Consider the following 21,737-nt stretch of genomic DNA (forward strand, 5'->3'; position numbering starts at 1 on the left):
AGCCCTTGTACGTTCCATGTACCGACCTTCAATATCTGTCTGAGTTTCAATTTTTCTTTTTGCAGACCAGTAGCTGAATTTCCACACGATGCCTGGTCATTAACATTTGCGTGGCCGGTGGCCAATTTTGCACTACTTGACCCGGACTCAAGGTAGCGCCGGTCGTCAACCGGGCTGCGTGACAACATCCGAGGCACTTCATTCGACGACATCGCGCATAACTTTCTTGGGAATGATTATGCAATGGTTTCCCCTGCCCTATTGCATCGCAGTATCACATCCTTTCTGCTGGTACAGCTCCGCTTGTGATAATCCAATGATAAGCCGGTTCAGGATAATTTCCTATACGCCCTAACTTGGTACTGACGGTCGCTGCTGCCCTCCGTCAGGAACGTTTATCGACCTTCCGGTCAAAGTTTATATATTCAATTCTAGTATATAGCCACATATCAAATGCTTCAAATTTTCTGCACATATCTTCGTTCAAGATCCACGATTCAACACCATAAAAAAGGACACAGAAGACGCTCATCGCAGCATTCTTAGTTTTATACCAAGAGAGAGGTTGTGGCTCTTGAAGAAAGCCCACATTCGGTTGAAGGTGGACCTAGCTTTTCCAATGCGCGCTCTTATCTCTTGGTTGTTGGTCCATTATTCATTTATTATGATGCCGAATTACCAGCGCCGGATAAAGGGGCGGGCGAGCCGGGGCGCCAAATTTTGAGGGACGCTGATATAAAAATAAAATATTTTATATACTAACTTTTGAACATTTTTCATAATATGATTCAATAAGTCTAACATTATTTAATTTAAAAGAAAATTATTTCTATATATAGTCAGAATTCATAACTCAAAACAAGTAATTGGACTTCGTAAGTCCTAGGTTTTCACCCAAAGTAATCGAAAGTAGAACTGGAAGACGATATTTGAATTTTACGTGTAACTTTGCGTGGATTGATACACGAATTTACTAATTTTGAGTCATTTTTACTAAACTTTGACATTTGTCACCTCATTTGTAATTCTACCCGGTGCAATGGCGGAGGAGTTATGTTGGCGGTCGTACGGACCGACAGAAAGATTGCCTAGGTCAAATATCTCACCTTTAGAACCATCCTTGGATTATAAGCTTTCATTTGACACGTCATTTATCATTCTAGCTGGTATAATGACGGAGGAGTTATATTCGCGGTCGGACGGACCGACGGACAGACCGCCTAGGTCAAATATCTCACCTTTAGTACTATCCTTGGATTATCAGCTTTCATTTGACACCTCATTTGTCATTCTACCTGGTATAATGACGGAGAAGTTATATTCGCGGTCGTACGGACCGACGGAAAGACAGCCTAGGTCAAATATCTCACCTTTAGTACCATCCTTGGATCATAAGCTTTCATTTGACACCTCATTTATCATTCAAGCTGGTATAATGATGGAGGAGTTATATTCGCGGTCGTACGGACCGACGGAAAGACAGCCTAGGTCAAATATCTCACCTTTAGTACCATCCTTGGATTATAAGCTTTCATTTGACACCTCATTTGTCATTCTACCTGGTATATCTCAAATACCTGGTTCTACCTGGTCAAATATCTCACCTTTAGTACCATCCTTGGATTATCAGCTTTCAGTTGACACCTCATTTGTCATTCTAGCTGGTATATTGACGGAGGAGTTGTGATTACAGACAGACGGACGGACAGACGGACGGGGATAATACAAAGTTTTCACATTTTTTCAAAATTGGGTGAAAACAATAAAGATTAATAGATTAACCAAAGCCCACTATTAAAAATAATGAAACCTAAGAATTGTTATGGCTTGTATCTTGTATCATACATACAAAGTTAATGCAGACTGCATTGCAGACGATCCAAAAAGTTTGTTCATTTTTTTTAAAGGTCATTTTTTGTCACGTATAACGTATAACGTATGTTAGATATTGATTGTAGAATTAATGAATTTTTATTCTTTTTATGTTATATAGATTTAGGTAAGTTGCTATCTACGCAATAAAAAAATAATAAATGAATAATTAATTTTATGGTAGGAAATCATAATATTCAATCGCACATTTTCATGAGGTAAACGACGAAAATTTTGAACATCTGAAGTGATTTTTTAAAATTATTATTATTATAGGTCTTAGTAATTACATTATTTTCCTATTCTTTCATTGTAAAGTGATTTATTTATTGTTTAAATTTTTTTTACCAAACTATGACTATTGACGATTAGGAATGATAAGTTCTTCTTTGCATGAACCTTTGCAGAAACCTATTTTGAGTACTTTGTAAGCATTAAGATGTTTTATTTTTGCAAAAAAACGGCGCGTCGTATGAAAAAAGGGTAGACGTTTTGTCACAAATTGAACGAGGAATTCTAAAATGATTTTTTTTAATATCTCAGTGGCCTACTATTTTTTTAATTTAGACCATTACCCGTATGCGCGCCAATGATGGAAATAAAATGCTTATATCAAAAAATGGGCAAAGAAAGATTCCAACACCTCGTTTCTCGGAAATGCGTTTATAGAACAAACTTTCATTATTTTTTCATGTAGAAAATTGCTCATTAAAGTTTGTAGCACTTTTTAGAAACACCCTGCATCCTTTCTAAGGATTTCCACAGTTTTCAGTGTATTCAGTTCTTTCTGTTTTGCCAGTCACCTTCCCGCAGATTTCTTCTTTACATTGCTTCGTCCACTTCATTGCTGAAAGATCTTCGGGGTCTGCCTCTCTTTCGTCTTCCTATTGGGTTCCGCTCTGTTATTCTGTTTATCCAACGTTTTTTGTTTGCTCTTCTCAGTGCCAATACCAGGTTAATTGCTTCTGTTATATGTAGTATATTTTATCTGAGTTCATCCCCATTATTTTCTTAATGTCTTTGTTATTTATTCTATCTATTTTTGTTACTCTGCAGCTTCGCCTGAGGAATTTCATCTCTGTTACTCTTATTGTGTTTTTGGTTTTCTTATTTATTATACAATTTTCACACCCATACATAAGTCAGGATACTTCTTGTAATAGAAGTTCAATGTTTGAAGAGGCACTTCGATGTCTTTCTTTCATTGCTTTCCATAGACTTGGTTCTAGGTATCAAGTCACTGGCTTACTCATTATATAGGGTGTCCCAAAAGTAGCGGAACGGTCGAATATTTCGCAAGATAAACATCGGATCGAAAAACTGAAAAATACATGTTCAATGATTTTCAAAAATCTATCAAATAACACTAAACACGACCCCCCACTCCACCCCCTAGAGGTAGAGTGGGGGGTAAATTAAAAATCTTAAATAGAAACCCCCAGTTTTTATTGCAGATTTGGATTCCTTACGTAAAAGTAAGCAACTTTTATTTCGAGGCATTTGTTTCGAGGCATTTTTTCGAACTGTGGATAGATGGCGCTATAATTATGGGAGAAACGATTTATCCTGATAACATACGTAAATTATAGAAACGGTCTAATATCTCGAGAAATACACTTCCAAATGAAAGACAAAAAACACGTATTTAATATTTTTCAATAAACCTATCGAATACCACCAAACATAACCCTTCAACCTATCCCCGCGAGGTGGGGGGGGGGGGGTAACTTTAAAATCTTAAATAGCAATCCCCACTTTTTATACCAGATTCTGATTCATCATGAAAAATTAAGCAACATTTATTCAAAACATTTTTTAAAATTGCTGATAGATGGCGCTAATAAATCGTATTTTTCCAATTAAAGCGCCATCTATTAACAATTTTAAAAAATGTTTAAAATAAATGTTGCTTAATTTTTAATGACGAATCCGAATCTGCAATAAAAAGTGGGGGTTGCTATTTAAGATTTTAAAGTTACCCCCCACCCTACCTCCAGGGGTTGGGTTGGAGGGTCATGTTTAGTGTTATTCGATAGGTTTTCAAAAAATATTAACATCCTGTTTTTTGGTTTCTCATTTGGAAGTGTATTTCTCGAGATATTAGACCGTTTCCATAATTTACCTATGGTATCAGGATAAATCGTTTTTCCCAATTATAGCGCCATCTATCCACTGTTCGAAAAAATGTTTTGAATAAAAGTTCTTTACTTTTACGTAACGAATATAAATCTATAAGAAAAACTGGGTGTTTCCATTTGAGATTTTAAAGTTACCCCCCACTCCACCTCCAGGGGGTGTAGTGGGGGTTGGTGTTTGGTGTCTTTGGATAGATTTTTGAAAATGATTCAACAGGTATTTTTCAGTTTTTCGACCCGAAGTTTAGTTCGCGAAATATTCGACTGTTCCACTACTTTTGGGACACCTTGTTAATCAATGATTTTCAATTGAATTTAGATGATTGTAGATGCCAAGGATATGACAACGGCTCTAACATGAAGGAAAAAAAAAAAAGGTGTACAAGCTCGTGTTTGCAAGGAATATTCTCGTGTTTTTTTTATACCATGTGGATACCAACCGGCCCTCGGAATTAGTTGTAGTTTGTAGTGCTTCATTCTTTCTGCAGGGGTTTGGTTGACGTAGAGTTGACCTTCTGTTATCTTTTTCTTGCTAATAATCATAGACGTTGCCTTCTTTAGGTTTATAATGAGTCCGTATTGTTGTTAAACACATAAAATCAATCAACCAATAATACTAGGTTGTTCAACAAGTTTTGCAGTTCGATAAGAGAGGGCGTTGCTACCAGCATAATTTTCTTTTGTTATGTTGGTACACTCTTCATATGAAGTTTGTGAAGTTTCATTTCAATCTGTCAATTCATTTTTTGTTTAAAAGCCATTTAGTATCGATGTGTCACAGTATTTTTTACAATAGAAATAATCGAATATCCTGCCTGCAGTGATTGAATTTTTATTTTTGGAAGGTTTAAAAGCAAAGGTTTATTAACGAATGTTGAAAATATATAAGGACTCTTTGCCTTTAATTATTACAGTAGAAAGATGAGTTGCTGAATTTGACCTTTAACTACCCGCGCATCAAGTTAGAACAGAGGTCGGCAACGCGGCGCCCGCGGGCGCCACTGCGCCCTTCAATATATTTTAATGCGCCCTTAAACTATTGTTAATTTCGGCAAGAAATTCAAAACGTATATTTTTTATACGTTTATATTTATACAGTGCTAGTCAAAAGTCCGTACCCCCCCTCGTAACTTTTGAACGGTTATACTTATAATAGTGAAATTTGGAGGAAGGAAATGAACTGACGTATGCTTCTTAACTAGTCATGACAGGTGACGTAAAAGTGACAGATGACTTTACAGCGCCACTGTGACAGATAATTTTAAATGGTACCCTATGGTAAGCGATACCTCGTTTGATAGGTATTGAAAATACCCATTCAGCTATACTAATTTTGTTTAAGTTTAAACTCATTTGTATGAATAAATGAAATAATATAAAATTGTAGTTTCGCATTTAATTAATAAAAATTCAAACCTCCGCCTATGGTTACTTGTCAAAAAGGTTGACGTTGACGTAAAAACTACTAGAGAGCTGAAAAATGTCAACTTTTTTGACAAAATAACCATGGGCGGACATTTGAATTTTTAATAATTAAATGCGAAACTACAAAGTTATATTTATTTCATTTATTCACCAAAATCAAAATCAAATTAAACCCAAAAAAATTAGTATGACTGAATAGGTATTATCAATACCTTTCAAATGAGGTGTCACTTGCCATAAGGTCCCATTTAAAATGATCTGTCACAGTGGCGCTGTAAAGTCATCTGTCACTATTACGTCACCTGTCATGACTAGTTAAGAAGCGTACGTCCGTTTATTTCCTCCCTCCAAATTTCACTATTATATGTATAACCGTTCAAAAGATACGAGGGGGGGTACGGACTTTTGACTAGCACTGTATATTTGTTAGGTCAAAAAATAGTTGGCGCCCGCCATGAATTTTTAATTTAGTATTTCACTCTTTACTTTAAAAACGTTGCCGACCTCTGAGTTAGAACATAACTACACGCGTTGCGTACTTTATACGCCACAAGAAAATACACTTAAAAACAGCGAATTTGTTTAATTTTTTTTGAAAAACTACACTTAGTTGTTTGTCAGCATCAGCGAATACTTGGAGTTCCTTCTCAGTAAATTAAATGGTATATAAATGGATTCCATGGTAAATAAAATTAATAATAAAAATTTTTTTGAAATGTGGTTTTTTACATAAGAAAAAGTATTGTTTATAAAGAAAAATGTATTTTGTGCCATAATGACTAAATAACAATTGATATATGTATTTATATTACTACATATATTACTATTATCGTGGCGTATATTGTCCACCACCGGAAACAACAAATAATAAACTGTAAATTACGATCTTCCCAGAACGCCGATTATAACGAAACTAAAACCAATTATGTATTGTAAAGCATATTCCAGTGATAGGTTAGAGAGATAAACAAGGTCAAAAATTAAATTTTTAAATATATTTGCAGTAGAATTCTTATATCTGGCGTACAAAATACGCCAGCGCGTGTAGTTAAAGGTTGAACGTACTAGTACAAGCCTTGAATACTATGCACGTCAAGGACCTCAAAAGACAGCAACAATAGCAGAAATCGTTGAAGAAATACAGGATATGGTATTGAAAACTTGTCGACCAACTGAAAGTGATTAGTAGAATCTCTAGGCATCTCATTGGAAAGTGTAAGTAATAATATTGGCTGAAGTATTGGGTTTCAAAACGTTGTGTTCACAAAGGGTGCCGCATTCGCTAACAACGGAACACAAACACATTCAAATGCGACTTTCTCAACAACATTTTGAGCGTTTTTGAAAGGATAAAGTAGATTTTGTGCCTCGATTCACCACAATGGACGAGACTTGGTCTATCACCATGATCCTGATTCAAAACAAGAGCCTAAAGAGTGGTAGAACCTGGTTTTTCGGCTCCGAAACGAGTTCGTGTCCATAAATTGACCAAGAAGATTTTAGCATCAGTTTTTGGGATGTGAGAGGAATTTTTTTATGGATTACTTGCAAATTGATAAAAGAATAAATTCTAGATATTATTGTAACCTTTTGGACCAGTTGAAGGAAAAAAATCTTGAAAAAAGACCCGGTTTGCAAAAGAAAAAAATCCTTTTTCATCAGGACCATGCACCGTGCCATATGAGCATTTTACCAATGGCTAAATTTCGAATTGTTGGAGTTGGAGCATCCATAGTATTAAGCAAATGTGGCTCCTAGCGACTGGAGAGCGTTTATCATCAAATAATGAGTACATAACAGCTGTCGAAGCGTATTTTGCAGCTCTTCCAGATTCTCCCTTCAGGGATGGAATTTATGAATTGGAATCTCGTTGGAACAAATCTATCTACTGATGTTCAGAGAGACTATTTCTCTCTCCTGTAGTTTTCCCATTACTGAGGATCGAGATTTCTTCCAATATTCCTAACAATGTTTCTCCATTGGTCTCTATCTTCAGCTGCTCTAAGAGCTTCGCAAAATGAGTTTCCAGCTGAATGCTTTATTTGGTCAGACCATCTAGTTGGTGATCGTCCTCTTGATCTTCTCCCCGGAACGTTTCCAGAAACAATTAATCTCACCAAACTGTCGTCACCTCTGCGAACCACGTGACCAAAGAATTGCAGAGACTATATTGAATAATAAAGTGTGTTCCGAATCATAAAATTGTGTTTTTCTTATCGAAACGAAAAACTTATTGAACAACCTAGTATATTTGTGGGATTTAACCGTATCTCCGACTCTATAATGAGACGAGCACCCAAACCAGCATAATATATAATATCATATAAAATAACTTTAGTCTGGGCAGATTATCGGCGAATAGGCCATTTTTGGGAAAAGTTATTTACCAGCAATTTTATTGCTGAAATCGAATCTTATGATTGTATACAGTGATGAGCGAGTTAATAACCGGCAAAATAGCACAAAAGATGGGAACGTATTAAGTTGTGAGATAAAAAGAAATGAAACTAATCGAGTTGAGAAATTTAGCGACATTAACCTATAAAATTACATTATAATGATTGTTTCCAACCTTTAGACGTATCCCACGAGTGTGGCAACTACCACTGTCATAGTGACAGTTTTAGTTGACATGCTCCTCTGATATGGGTAAAAGTGGGAAACAATCAATATAATGTAAATTTATTGGTTAATATCGCTAAACCCAACTCGACTACTTTCATTTCTTTTTATCTTACAACTTAATACACGTTTTCCATCTTTTGTGCTATTTTGAGAGCCATTTCATGGTACTGAAAGCCAATGTACATAAAATACTTAGACATAGTATGGAAGTAATCAAATCAACATTAGTTCCACTTGGACCGCTTTCAAAAGAAGCTCAAGAAGCAGGGAACAAAGATTGCCACAAGTTCCGGAAGAAATACACCAGAAGCTGTTCACGTATTGCCACAACTACAGATTTACTTTCAATGTTGATCATACCATCTGTTCCACTGATAAATAGCATCAGGGAAATTCTAAACAAAAAAGCTGGTCAATTGTACCCAGAGGTTTTAAAGTTGATTATAGCTCCTACAGTAGAGTCTCAACCTCTGTCCGGTCTACTTCAAAATCAGACGAATATTTATTTATATATTTATGTATTTGTATTTATAATGTATTAAATATAGAAAAACTTTTGTTTTTAATTTTTTATTTATTTTCTAGGCTTCTAGACCTCTCTGATTCAGTTTTTAACTAATAAAAATGATTTATTTTATTATAAAATTATATTATTGCTCGATACAAATGTAAATATAATTTTGTCCACCTAGCTTGTTCTAATCGACACACTGTGCGACCTCAGGAATATTTTAAAATTATAAACAATTTCTTGGCGTATAAACAAATAGAATACCTCGGGAAATATTTAATTAAATTAAATCATGAAAACGCTATTGGAAAAAAAGCGACAGGACGCTTCTTTTAAAATAAAAAACGTTTAATTGTGATGAGTGGTTCCTGAGATACAACCGGTCAAAGTTCACCGACATTTACGGCATCATAATTTTCGAACCATCGCCTTTTTATTTCGGTCTTCTTTCTCCACAGCAATGTTCATAACTTTAAAATACTCATAACATATATTATTATAATAAAAACTATCGATATTACGAGTGAAAATTGCCAAAAATAGCAAAATTCCAATCAAAAATTAGGTTGGAGAAAATGTAATCTCAAAGTTCAAAATCGGTATACGTTAAAAAAATGCATTTTCTCGACTGCCTATGGAGAAATTTTCTTCATTCTTTTTTTGTTCCCAAGTAACACGAGTAGAGCCGTCTAACTAACGCATTATTAAATGTCAAAGTTGCTTTTCTTTTGTTATGATAAATTTATTTATTTATTATAACAAAATGTTTTAATTTGTTTAAATAAAGATTGGTTAAATAATTATACAGCTTTCAAATGAGAATATTTGTGTTTTTAACGTTACAAGGTACACTTGCAGTAAGTTTATCTAAAAAAAGTCTACAACTGGAAAAAATATGTAGTTTTCTGTTCTTATAAATAAATTAATCTATTATAACAAAACAAAAGCAAGTTTGACATTATTTAATAATGCGTTAGTTAGATGGCTCTACTCGAGTTACTTGGGAACAAAAAAAGAATGAAGAAAATTGCTCCATGGGAAGCCGAGAAAATGAATTTTTTTAACGTATACCGATTTTGAATTTTGAGATTATATTTCCTCCAACCTAATTTTTGATTGGAATTTTGTTATTTTTGGCAATTTTCACTCGTAATATTGATAGTTTTTATTATAATAATATATGTTATGAGTATTTTAAAGATATAAACATTGGTGTGGAGAAGGAAGACCGAAATAAAAAGGTGATGGTTCGAAAATTATGAGGCTATTGTTTATATCTTTGCCGTAAATGCCGCTCAACTTTGACCGGTTGTATCTCAAGAACCGCTCATCACAATTAACCGTTTTTTCTTTTAAAAGAAGCGTTCTACCGCTTTTTTTTTTCAATACCGTTTTCATGATGTAATTTAATACTTCCCGAGATATTCTATTTGTTTATAAGTCAAAAAATTGTTTATAACTTTAAAATATTCCTGAGGCCGCTTAAATAGTCCAATTTCAATTCTGTAAAATATATTAGATAGGTACAGTATCTTTTTATACAAAAATCATAGTTATTCTTATGTATTATAATTATTGTGGTTATTATAGCGATCGTAAATTTTTAAATAACAATTCAATTGTTGCTAAACTGTTCATTCAATTTCCATCGGCGTCTGGAATTATAATCTATACGAAAAGGGCTTTTATATTACCAAGTTATTTAATTATTGATAAACAATTACCTATCTAAAATTTTAGTTCCAAATTAAAGATTTTGTTGGAAAAACCCGCATTTTCCGGGGAAAATTTTTGTCGAAGTAAATCGGGAAAAACACGTCTCTATGCAGAATTTAATTACGGTGAATTTTTATTTGAGTATTTTTGGTGTAAAGTTAAAATCTTTGGAGTTATAGAGCAAAAATTGAAAAAAAACACGATTTTCGGGCGCCATTTTGTTTATAAAAAAATTAGCACAGTATCTACGGATTTTGCATACCTAAAACCTAAGCTATTATTAATATACACAATCATAAGATTCGATTCCAGCCATAAAATTGGTGGTAAATAACTTTTCCTTGTATTTTGCTAATTAGCCCAGAGTACTTTGAATGCGTCTAAGTATCACAAAAAGTAATGAAACCATGGTGTAATTAAAAAAGTCGAAGCTAGACATATTCTCAAAAAATACAGAAAATCATCATAGCAAAGATTCATTTCAAGTAAGTTGTTTTGTTCCAGAAAATTAAGTGTATCTAGTAAAGGAAAGACCTGAGGGGAACACTTTCAGCAATAGACCATCAAATTTTTAATGACCTAAATGAACTCGCAGAGTACACATCTACTATCCAGACATACATACATAAACGAGTAAATATGCCAAATTATGCTTCTATATCACAAATTTCAACTCACGTAAAACATGAAAAATCGATAAATTGTATTATTTTAACGACTATGTTAAAATGGCACAGTAAAATTATATTTTATGATTTTATGAGTTTGTCATCCAACGGTTTAATAACATAAGACAAAGAAGTTTAATCAATAATTTAATTATAGATTTTAGTATTAGAGAATATTAAACAGTAAATAGGTGGAGCAAATAGGTACATAGTTATTGATGTAAGACAAATAATCATAAATCTGGTCCCACAACATTAACTAAATTATTTTTATTATTCAAAGTAACGAACCATAGTTAAAATTTACAATCTTGGCAGAATTGTCAACAAACATAATAGTCCTGTCGCCAGGGGGGGTACAACGGCCTCGTTAATTCAGATGGACTTACCCAAATTTTTTTTATGTATTTTGACCCGTAGAACACGAATTTTTTGGGTAACAGTTGATCCGGATGTCGATAAGATTGTTATAGACCAAGAACTTGAGGAATCAAATAACAGCGATTTTTGGCAAAACAAAACAATATTTTGTATTTTTTGGGTCATTTTAAGCAAAAAATATTTCTACAAGTTTTTTAGTAGGATGCACAGTTTTCGAGATAAACGCGGTTGAACTTTCAAAAAATCGAAAAACTGCAATTTTTAAACCCGAATAACTTTTGATTAAAAAATAAAATAGCAATTCTGCTTAGCGCCTTTGAAAGTTCAAGTCAAATTATGTCGGTTTTGATTATTTGCATTGCTAAAAATTTATTGTGTTATTGCTAAACAAAGCTACAAACAACTAGTGCGTGAGTGATGTTTCTATGATTTCTCATTTAAAATCGAACGAGTAGGTAGAATAGGTACTAGTGCAATCAAGACTATTTCTACGTTACATGCGTTAAAACGCATGTAAAAGCACGGGAAACCCTACGTGTTTATAGCTTTGTTAAACAATAAAAAAATAAATTTTTACCAATGCAAATAATCAAAACCGATATAATTTGACTTAAACTTTCAAATGCGGTAAGCAGACTTGCTATTTTATTTTTTAATCAAAAGTTATTCGGGTTCAAAAATTGCAATTTTTCGATTTTTTTAAAGTTCAACCGCGTTTATCTCGAAAACTGTGCATCCTACGAAAAAACTTGTAGAAATATTTTTTACTTAAAATGGCCCAAAAAATACAAAATATTGTTTTGTTTTGCCAAAAATCGCTGTTATTTGATTCCTCAAGTTCTTGGTCTATAACAATCTTATCGACATCCGGATCAACTGTTACCCAAAAAATTCGTGTTCTACGGGTCAAAATACATAAAAAAAACTTGAGTAAGTCCATCTGAATTAACGAGGCCGTTGTACCCCCCCTGGCGACAGGACTATAAAATTTCAGTATAAAATTTGTTTATTTTGTCAGTGATATTGCCAAATTATGAGCAAAAAAAACTTTTGTGCCAACCTATTTTAACAAAGTAAAGTCTACTTATAATTTTAAAACGAATTCCCTATTGATAGAGAAAGACGTTCAAACCCCCAGAAACTCCCTAAAAATAGTGTTTCGGATTTTTGAAGGTGGCTTATGCCTGGATGCACCAACAGATCTTAAGCTCCAGCTTAGCTAAGCTCTACTTATAGATAGGGCCTCCTTGAGTTATCACTTACGTTGCACCATAATTTTAGATTCTTACCTTATTATCAATTATATCTATTATTATATTATGGTATTATTAGGCCGGTCGTCCATTGGAAGCGTAGTCGCGCGACTCGTAGGTAGCGCGTATACGTCCGTGTATGTGCGATCATGCGACTGAGCGACTGGTATCATCCAATGTAGGCGACTGTGTACTACTTAGTTCGCGACTGTCAAACTGACTGTCATCATCAAAAGAAAGTGTATTTTTGTGAATAGCGTGTAAAATATACATAGAAAGCATAGTTTGAAAGGGATAATTTATTACACAATTATGTATCTTATTAAATAAAATTGTTAACATTATTAACATGTATTAGCATTGTTATTTATTTAAAAAGGTTGGTACCTTTGTACAATGGCCTCCCCTTTAACGGGAATCGACTCTTCCATATATTGTTGGCGATTCAAATTTACTCGAAATCTTTACTATACTTTATCAGTATTTAATTACATTTTTCGCAAAATTGAAAAAAAAACATTAAGTAATTTGTTAATAAAAATAATTTAAAGATTTATGTAACTTTATATTTACTTGGTTTAGATGTAAGACGTTTATTATTTTAAAAATTTCAAATAAAAATTCTTTCAAAAATTTTTTATAAACGGCACTAAGTAATCAGTTTTTCGTTATCAATTTCCCTATCGAAAATAACACAATTATCGAAAATTAATACAGTACCAAAAATACCTGCACAGATATTTATTGCAAACCAGTGTAGCATCAATATGCGATTATTATACCAGAGACTAATCCCATTCTAGGGGGATCGGTCGCTTGTGGTCGGCCGAGCCCGGTTGCTCAAAGTCGTTTGCAGTAGACGTTGCGTTGTTTAGTTACATTTTATTTGTTAGGATTAGTCGCTTCTATACGGGCGTATACGCGCTACCTTCGCGACTACGCTTTCAATGGACGACCGGCCTTTTGTAATATATTATAATTATATTATATTAATTCTTATGATATTCTCGACTTAAGCTTAAGATCTGTTGGTGCAACCGGGCATTAATGGCTTAACCTTACGGAAACATCTAAAAAAAATTATAAATATAGTGTTTGATAAAATACACAAAATTAAAAAAAATAGACCTACAGCCATACCCAAAAAAAAGTTTACGCTTTTTTCCAAAACAAAAAAAAAAATAAAAAAAACTTTCGAGGTACACCCAACCTACGGGTCTATAAAAAATAGAAATGTTTTGTAAAAGCCTCAACTATGCGTGTGAATTTGTTGTAATTTTAAAATTTCTGCATCCCACGTAAAAAATAGAAACGAAGTTTTTGATGGTTTGGGAAGGGGGAAGGGGTGGTGGGTTAAAATTACGCTGAGTCTTATCTTTTAATCACATATAACTTAAAAAAACGAAATTAACGAAAAAAATGAAAATAGTGAGGGAGGGTACTTTTTAATTTATTTATCCCGTCCATAAGTGGAAAGCTTGATGCGCCACTGTCGACGCATGTGCCACTAAAAAGTGACGGCACAGTGTTCATACGTTTTCTTTTAGGTTCTACTACATATTTAAGTTATAGACTCTTGCGGTGCCTAAAATGATTAGCAAATTTCACCTATACCGGCGCTTAGGGCCTGTTGTTCGAACGCTAATCAAAAATGGAATCACTGATCATTATCAAATATTTAATAACAATTATATTTGATTAAGTGTACTTCTGACAGATGTCACATTTTGAAGTTATGTTGACTGATTTATTTTATTATTTTGGTTTTAATCTAAAATAAACCATAATTAAACTCTTTCTCATGTTAATTTCTCGTTTTACTTACAAATCAATAATAATAAGTAATTTTTAATAATTTAAGAGCTGCGACTATATTTTAATTACTGCTTTACCTACAATAAATGAATGATTAGTGTTTTACATATATTTTTGATGTATCGATTTGATTCCCATCAAGAAAATTGATTACAATAAACTGATTAATTATAATCAACTTCTAGATTAGCGTTCGAACAACCGGCCCTTAGTCTACAAAGAAGCAGCCCTCATGGTACTCGACGAAGAAAAATGTATAGCAAATCCATCAGCAGAATGTAGCAGGCTTTGGTTACCAGTACTAAAAGAAGACGTCAAGAAATAGAAAATTCCAACTACTGCCGAATGAAGAACGGACCATCGAAATTTCCATACCCAATACATATGCAGCACACAATACAACTGAACAAAAGATCAGGGCCCGGATTACGTACACTCGATACGCATCGTATCCACCATGTTTTCCCATAAGGCGCTACAGTAAAACATGGCGGATACGATGCGTATCGAGTGTACGTAATCCGGGCCCATATTTTTAATTTTATTATTTTTTTCACCTGTCAAATTCTGACGTTTTTGCTTTTTCAGCCAATCACCACGCGTCGTTCTAGCCAATCATTGAGTGTAATACTGATAAAACAGCCTCTTCCTTGATAAAACAGTCTCTTCCCTGATAAAACTTAAGGTATACTACATTCGCTCTCGCGAGATTTTTTTGACACTGACGTTAGTAATTTCTTTTTTGAAAAATTCAGTTGTCAGAAGTGACTGGAAATTACTACAAAACCAACGCACCTGCTCATATCCAATATTATTAATAGTAAACAGACATAAAAATAACATAAACCTTACGCCAATCAATATTTATTTATTTAAACCATTATAATGTATTGATAGCAAATGAGAAAATTATTTATTGTACAAAATAAAAGTATTTTGTAGAAATAAACTTCACAAAATTTTATGAGATTAGTAGACACTCCCGCTATTTCTAATAATTCTTCTTTTTTTAATGAAAGATTAAGTTGATTTGAGTTGATTTTAGCAGTTAATAGTGTGAGGTAGGAATATTTGTGTTGTACGTTTCCTATTCCGAATGTCTCAAAAAAAATCTCGCGAGAGCGAATGTAGTATACCCTAAATTTCACATAATACGTACATACCTGTGTTTACTAACTTAATTTATGAACAGCCCTGGTACATAGATATTTTAAAATCACTAACCACGATATACTCAGATTTTCTACAGTTTTTTTTCAAAATAAATATTTCTAAACTTTTCATAAACCTCAAACAGAACGTTACGAACGACATTGGAAAATCTCATATTAGTTATAAAAATTGTGTTTTTAATAATTGTTCATTTTCGATTTAAACAGTTTTTATGTATTAACGATGTATTAACAATATAATAAATAAATTGGTTCATTTTTAAATCATAAAATAATTTATCTATAACCTACTTAAGCCATTGATCGTAGTTGTCTTAAAAATATTTCACAGATGCCCGTATTTACTAATAATACATATTGGTTCACCAAATAATCTTTTCAATAATTTTGCTTGATAAATTTTTTCGTTTTCATACTTAAACTTCTTTATCGACCTTCGGACTCGTGATTTTATCATTCGGTTTGTTTTCGTAATTTTACCAAATAAAGAAGTTTTCGTGAAAACAAAAAAATTTATCGATAAAATTTAGAGGACTCGTGGTATTACCTTTGATTAAACAAATTATTGCTATCATAATATCTGGCAGCTTTGAAGTCAACAGTGGGATCAAACAGGGAGATGCGTTATCTCTACTACTTTTTAATCTTATATTAGAGAAAGCCATGAGGTCGGCCCAGAATAAAAACAGAATTGCTATCGGTTCAAGATAAGCTATTATTAGCATTATTCAGATGACACGTGATCTCGTTGGACACTCCATCCTATCTATAAAAGACATTTTCAACAAGGTGGGAGGAGCAACAAGTGAAGTAGGGCTGAAGATTAATGAAGAGAAAACGAAATATATGTGTATAATAGACCAGGGCGCATCTGTAAAAATATTAGTACATTTGGACGTTGAGAGGTGACTCAAATTTTTTTTGCAAAAATTGCTTGAAAATAAGTCAAATAATAATATTTGAGTTATCCTCCCTCTCAAAAAGGTCCGGAACATTGTTTAAATAATCAAAATGTCAAAAAATTAAGGAAAAATTCGATTTTTTTCTTCGTTTTTTGATTATAACTTTAAAAGTAATTATTTCCGAGAAAAGTTGTACTGACATAAAAGTTGCGTAATTAAATTTCCTACAACATAGAATTGGTTAATAATTTAAAAAATAGTCACCCTTGTTGCAAAATAGCAATAATTGCGAAAAAAACCATACAAAAACAAGTATTCGCATTTTACGTTTTTCAACCATTTATGCTACACTTAGGACCTTCATATTTCACCCAGAAAAACTGTATGATACAGTAAAATAATACTGTAAATTTCATTAAGATCGGTTCAATAGATTTTGTAAAATAAATTTTGCAATCCAGCTTTCGTAAAAAAAATTCATTTTTTCAAAATGTTACAGGACTGAAAATAAAGCAGATATCAAGTTAAATTTTTTTTGCGTATAGAAGTGTACTGTACCTTTCATTTGCAATCTTGCAAAATTAAAATCGATTAACACCACGGCGTCAGGATTTTTTTTAAATAAACATTAATTTTTGGTGCTACGCGCAGGACAGCGGATAGTTTGCTCTGATTGGGCATTCCAATGACCTTTGATAATGATTGATACATTTTAATTTTTATTACATTTCGATATAAATAAATAAATTTGTTTATTGCAAAATAAAAACACATACTCTAATCCTTTGAAATAACACTTTTATTAGCAAAAACTTTCTTTGTTCATATATTTTAACTTAGAGAATAAAAATTTATTATTTTTAAACATATGCAATTGTTTAAACAATATTTCACTAACAATAATAAAATTAGTTTGATTTTTGTGGAATTAAAATATTAAAATACAACAACATGTAGAGTAAAAAAATAATATATTAGATAAAGATTGGAAGAAATTTTGGTGGAAATCAACTTGTGTGAATCGAATACCGCTGTCATGGTAGCACCAAAAATTAATGTTTATTTAAAAAATTTCCTGAGGCCGTCGTAATTAATCGATTTTAATTTTGCAAATTGCAAATGAAAGGTACAGTACACTTCTATAAGCAAAAAAAATTTCAATTTGCTACCTGCTTCATTTTCAGGACTGTAACATTTTGAAAAAATGAATTCTTTTTGCGAAAGCTGGATTGCAAAATTTATTTTGCAAAATCTATTGAACCGATCTTAATAAAATTTACAGAATTGTTTTACTATATCATAAAGTTTTTCTGGGTAAAATATGAAGGTCCTAAGTGTAGCCTAAATGGTTGAAAGAGGTAAAATGCGAATACTGGTTTTTGTATGTTTTTTTAGCAATTAATGTTATTTTGCAACTAGGATGACTATTTTTTAAATTTTTAACCAATTCTATATTGTAGGAAATTTAATTACACAACTTTTATGTCAGTACAACTTTTCTCGGAAATGAATACTTTTAAAGTTATAATCAAAAAACGAAGAAAAAAATCGAATTTTTCCTTCATTTATTGACATTTTGATTATTTAAACAATGTTCCGGAGCTTTTTGAGAGGGAGGATAACTCAAATATTATTATTTGATATATTTTTAAGCAATTTCTGCAAAAAAATTTGAGTCACCTCTCAACGTCCATCTCAAAACAGATGCGCCCTGGACTATAAATAGAATGACACGAAGAGACAGGCTAGGACAAAATGTAGCGGTCAACACCTTCAATTTTGAAAGATTATAACGTTTTAAGTATCCGGGGGTCGTAATCACAGCTGACAACGATGTTACTGAAGAAATAAAAGACAGAATCCAATCGGCAAATCGCTGTCTATTCGCACTGGATAAGCTTATAAAATCAAAAAATCTTACAAGAAGTTCAAAGATCAAAATCTATAAATCCATCGTCAGTCCTGTGCTAACATATTGATGCGAAACGTGGATCATTACGAAAGCAAACGAAGAAAAGCTCAGACGTTTTGAACGAAAAATACTTAGAAAAATTTTCGGACCTTACCACAACATCACCACAAACCAGTACATATAAGATCAGAACCAATATCGAATTAAAAGCACTCTACAATGACGCCGATATTGTGCTCAGGCCACGTGAACAAACTTCATAACGAGAGACTTGTAAGACTGGTATGGGAGGAGATCCAGGAGGACATTCCATTTGAACCTAGGTTGATGGAAGACCGAACGAATTGAAAAAAAAATTGTATATTCAGCCAAGCCAAGACCCACCCAGGGTTGTGATGATGGTAATAATGCTATTAAATAGATTATTGTTAAATTTCAAAATTTGATAATGAAATTTAATTTTAATTTTAAATCTGATTTTTTGATTTTTTTCAACAACCACATCTATGATAGAGATTACACACACAAACTAACACAAAAATAATACACAAAAAACAGTCAAAATTTGATACCATTTCAAACAATGTTTTTCAACCACAGGTTTACTAGGGTCCTTAAAATCGAAACCAAAATTTCTTCTGTATGGAAAGTACATATAACCTAAAAGGATCAGGTTATGAGAATTTTTCCAGAATTTTAAGACCTAATTTTTCTTTTTAATTTTCTGAGAACGATTTCCTGAATGGAAATCAAAGCGTCAAATAATGGTTATTTAAGGAATGTAATTTTCATTACACCAATAATTGTGGCTCAATCCCATAAAACATATTATACTAAATTAAACATGCCATAATACTCCAGGGAAATAAGGCAAATATATAGGTACCATGTTCGGGACACTTGACCAGCCAGGTTGCAAATGAGTTTTTTGGGTATAACTACGAGTAGTACATTTCGGCACAGTTCGGACGAGAATTTTAGTTATTAACAAATAATGGTCAAAAATGGAAGTTTTTTCGTTTAAATCGCTGAAGTTAAAAATGGGGTAATTAAATACCTTATCTAGAGTATTCATCATTGATAAGATCAGCAAATGTTTAAAATGGCAGTTTTTTGGTCCAATCATTTGTTGCTTCGGAACTTGTAATATAAGACTAAAATTTCGAATATCAAAAATTTATTGTAACTTTTGCGAAAATGTACTTAAGACTTTGATATTGCATGAAAAGTAGAGTCAAACAGTCCATATTATATGTAATACACACAAAAATTGCAAATCAATTAGTTTAAATTTCATTCAATTTGTTTACCACAGAGCTTTTTTTGCAATGTCATTGCTCAGAAAATAATAATGATACAGCGATTTTGCGGGTACTGCATAAAAGAAGAAGACCTATGTTTTCATTATTTTTAATAAAAAAATCTACAAAAGTTATTTTTACCATTGGAAAAATATTTTACTAAAGTAAAGTTATTTTTGCCTTATAAATAATTTGAATAACTGTGTTAATATTAACTACTGTATCCTAAATCCACTTTGCTTTTTGTAAAGCTGACATTTTTACACAAATTATAGTAGTAATTGCACAAGAGCACTAAAATTATCGAATTTTCCCGAGTGACACTTTGACAGTTTTAATTTCACGACCCGAAGGGGAGTGAAATTATGTTAAAGTGGCACGAGGGAAACAATTCGATAATAATTTTAGAGATCGAGTGCAATTTGCTGCGATTATTTCATGAATAAAACTGTTCAAAACCAAAATTTTATTTTAATTTATTTATGTAAGTACAAATTACTACAGTTAAACACACAGTTGTTATAAATATTTGACGGTTGAAAGTCATGACTTTTATACTTTTAAAACAGTAATTGTCATTAATGTCACTGAATGTATTTTTTCGTAGCAACGAAGGGCATCTGACGTAATATACTTGACGACGGGATATTATCAAAAATTATCACTTTAATTTTTATTTCTGTAGATTTCTATTGGTCAGAATCTCCTATGAATGAAATAATAACACATAAATTTTGCCTAGATCAATTAAGGTTAAAGTTAGTTACTTTTTTTATTTAATTCACAGCTATATTGTTTATAACAATTAAGCAACCTTACTAGCGCCATTTTGAAGTTTAAGGTATATAGTTTATGTTTAAAAGTTTGAGTAAACTTTGAACTTCAAAAGAGCGGTTAATAAATCTTTAAAAAAGACGTCCTAACGAAATCGGATCGGGGTCGGTGGATGGGAATTATTAAAATCCGTGCTCTCAAAAAATGAAATTGATTCTTCAAAAATATGCTGCAATTAATACCTACGGAGCTTGTTGATCTTTAATTTGTATATACATACTCGTAGTCTTGTAGAGTACGTTATGTACACATATCCCCACCCCCACCCAACAATACAAAATGTTAGGGGACCCCCTTATCACTCAGGGATATGCAAAATATATTACGACCGATTCTCAGACCTACCAAATATACATATATAAATTCATAAACATCGGTCAAGCCGTCTCGGAGGAGCATGGCAACTAACACTATGACAGGAGTATTTTATAGATGCAAATGTATAGATGGCCACTAAAAAATAGTGGTTGGTGATAGAAGATTGAAAATTAAAAGTTGTGTGTATTTATAATGCTACATCATATAAAATCAAGGTAGATCATTTTGTCCAAAAAGTAAAAACAATGTCAGGGGGGTAACCCTCTTTATAATTTATGGGTATGAAAAATAGATTATATTATTACAACCTATTCTCAGTCCTACAGTACAAGTAAAGAAAAGTGGCTAGTTTTGGCCGTAATTAACCTAGGAAATTTTTTTTCAAAAATTCTTTTAAAAATACCAGCTTTCCAAATCCCAATGTAGATTTAGTTTACAGTCAAGATTCAAAGTTATTCAAATTATTTATAAGCCATAAATGACTCTACTTTAGTAACATGTTTTTGGAATGGTAAAAATGACTTTTTATTGATTTTTTAAATACGTTGAAAATATAAGGATTTTCCTTTCATGTGGTTTCCACAGAATTGCTGTACCATTATCATTTTCTGAGCAATAACATTGCAAAAAAAGCTCTGTGGGATAGACAAATTGAATAAAATCTAAACTAACTGACGAATCGTCTTGAAATTTTTTGTGTATTGTATGGACTGTTTGACTCGATCTTTCATGCAATATCAAAGTCTTAAGTTTGTTTTCGCAAAAGTTATAGCAAATTTTTGAATTTCAAAATTTTAGTCTTATTTTGAAATTTGCGAAGAAACAAATGATCGTACCAATATTCAAAAACTGCCATTTGAAACCTTTGCTCATCTACTAAAAGATGAATACTCTAAA

The sequence above is a fragment of the Diabrotica virgifera genome, chromosome 4 (assembly GCF_917563875.1).
Source record: "Diabrotica virgifera virgifera chromosome 4, PGI_DIABVI_V3a".
Classification (NCBI taxonomy): domain Eukaryota; kingdom Metazoa; phylum Arthropoda; class Insecta; order Coleoptera; family Chrysomelidae; genus Diabrotica; species Diabrotica virgifera.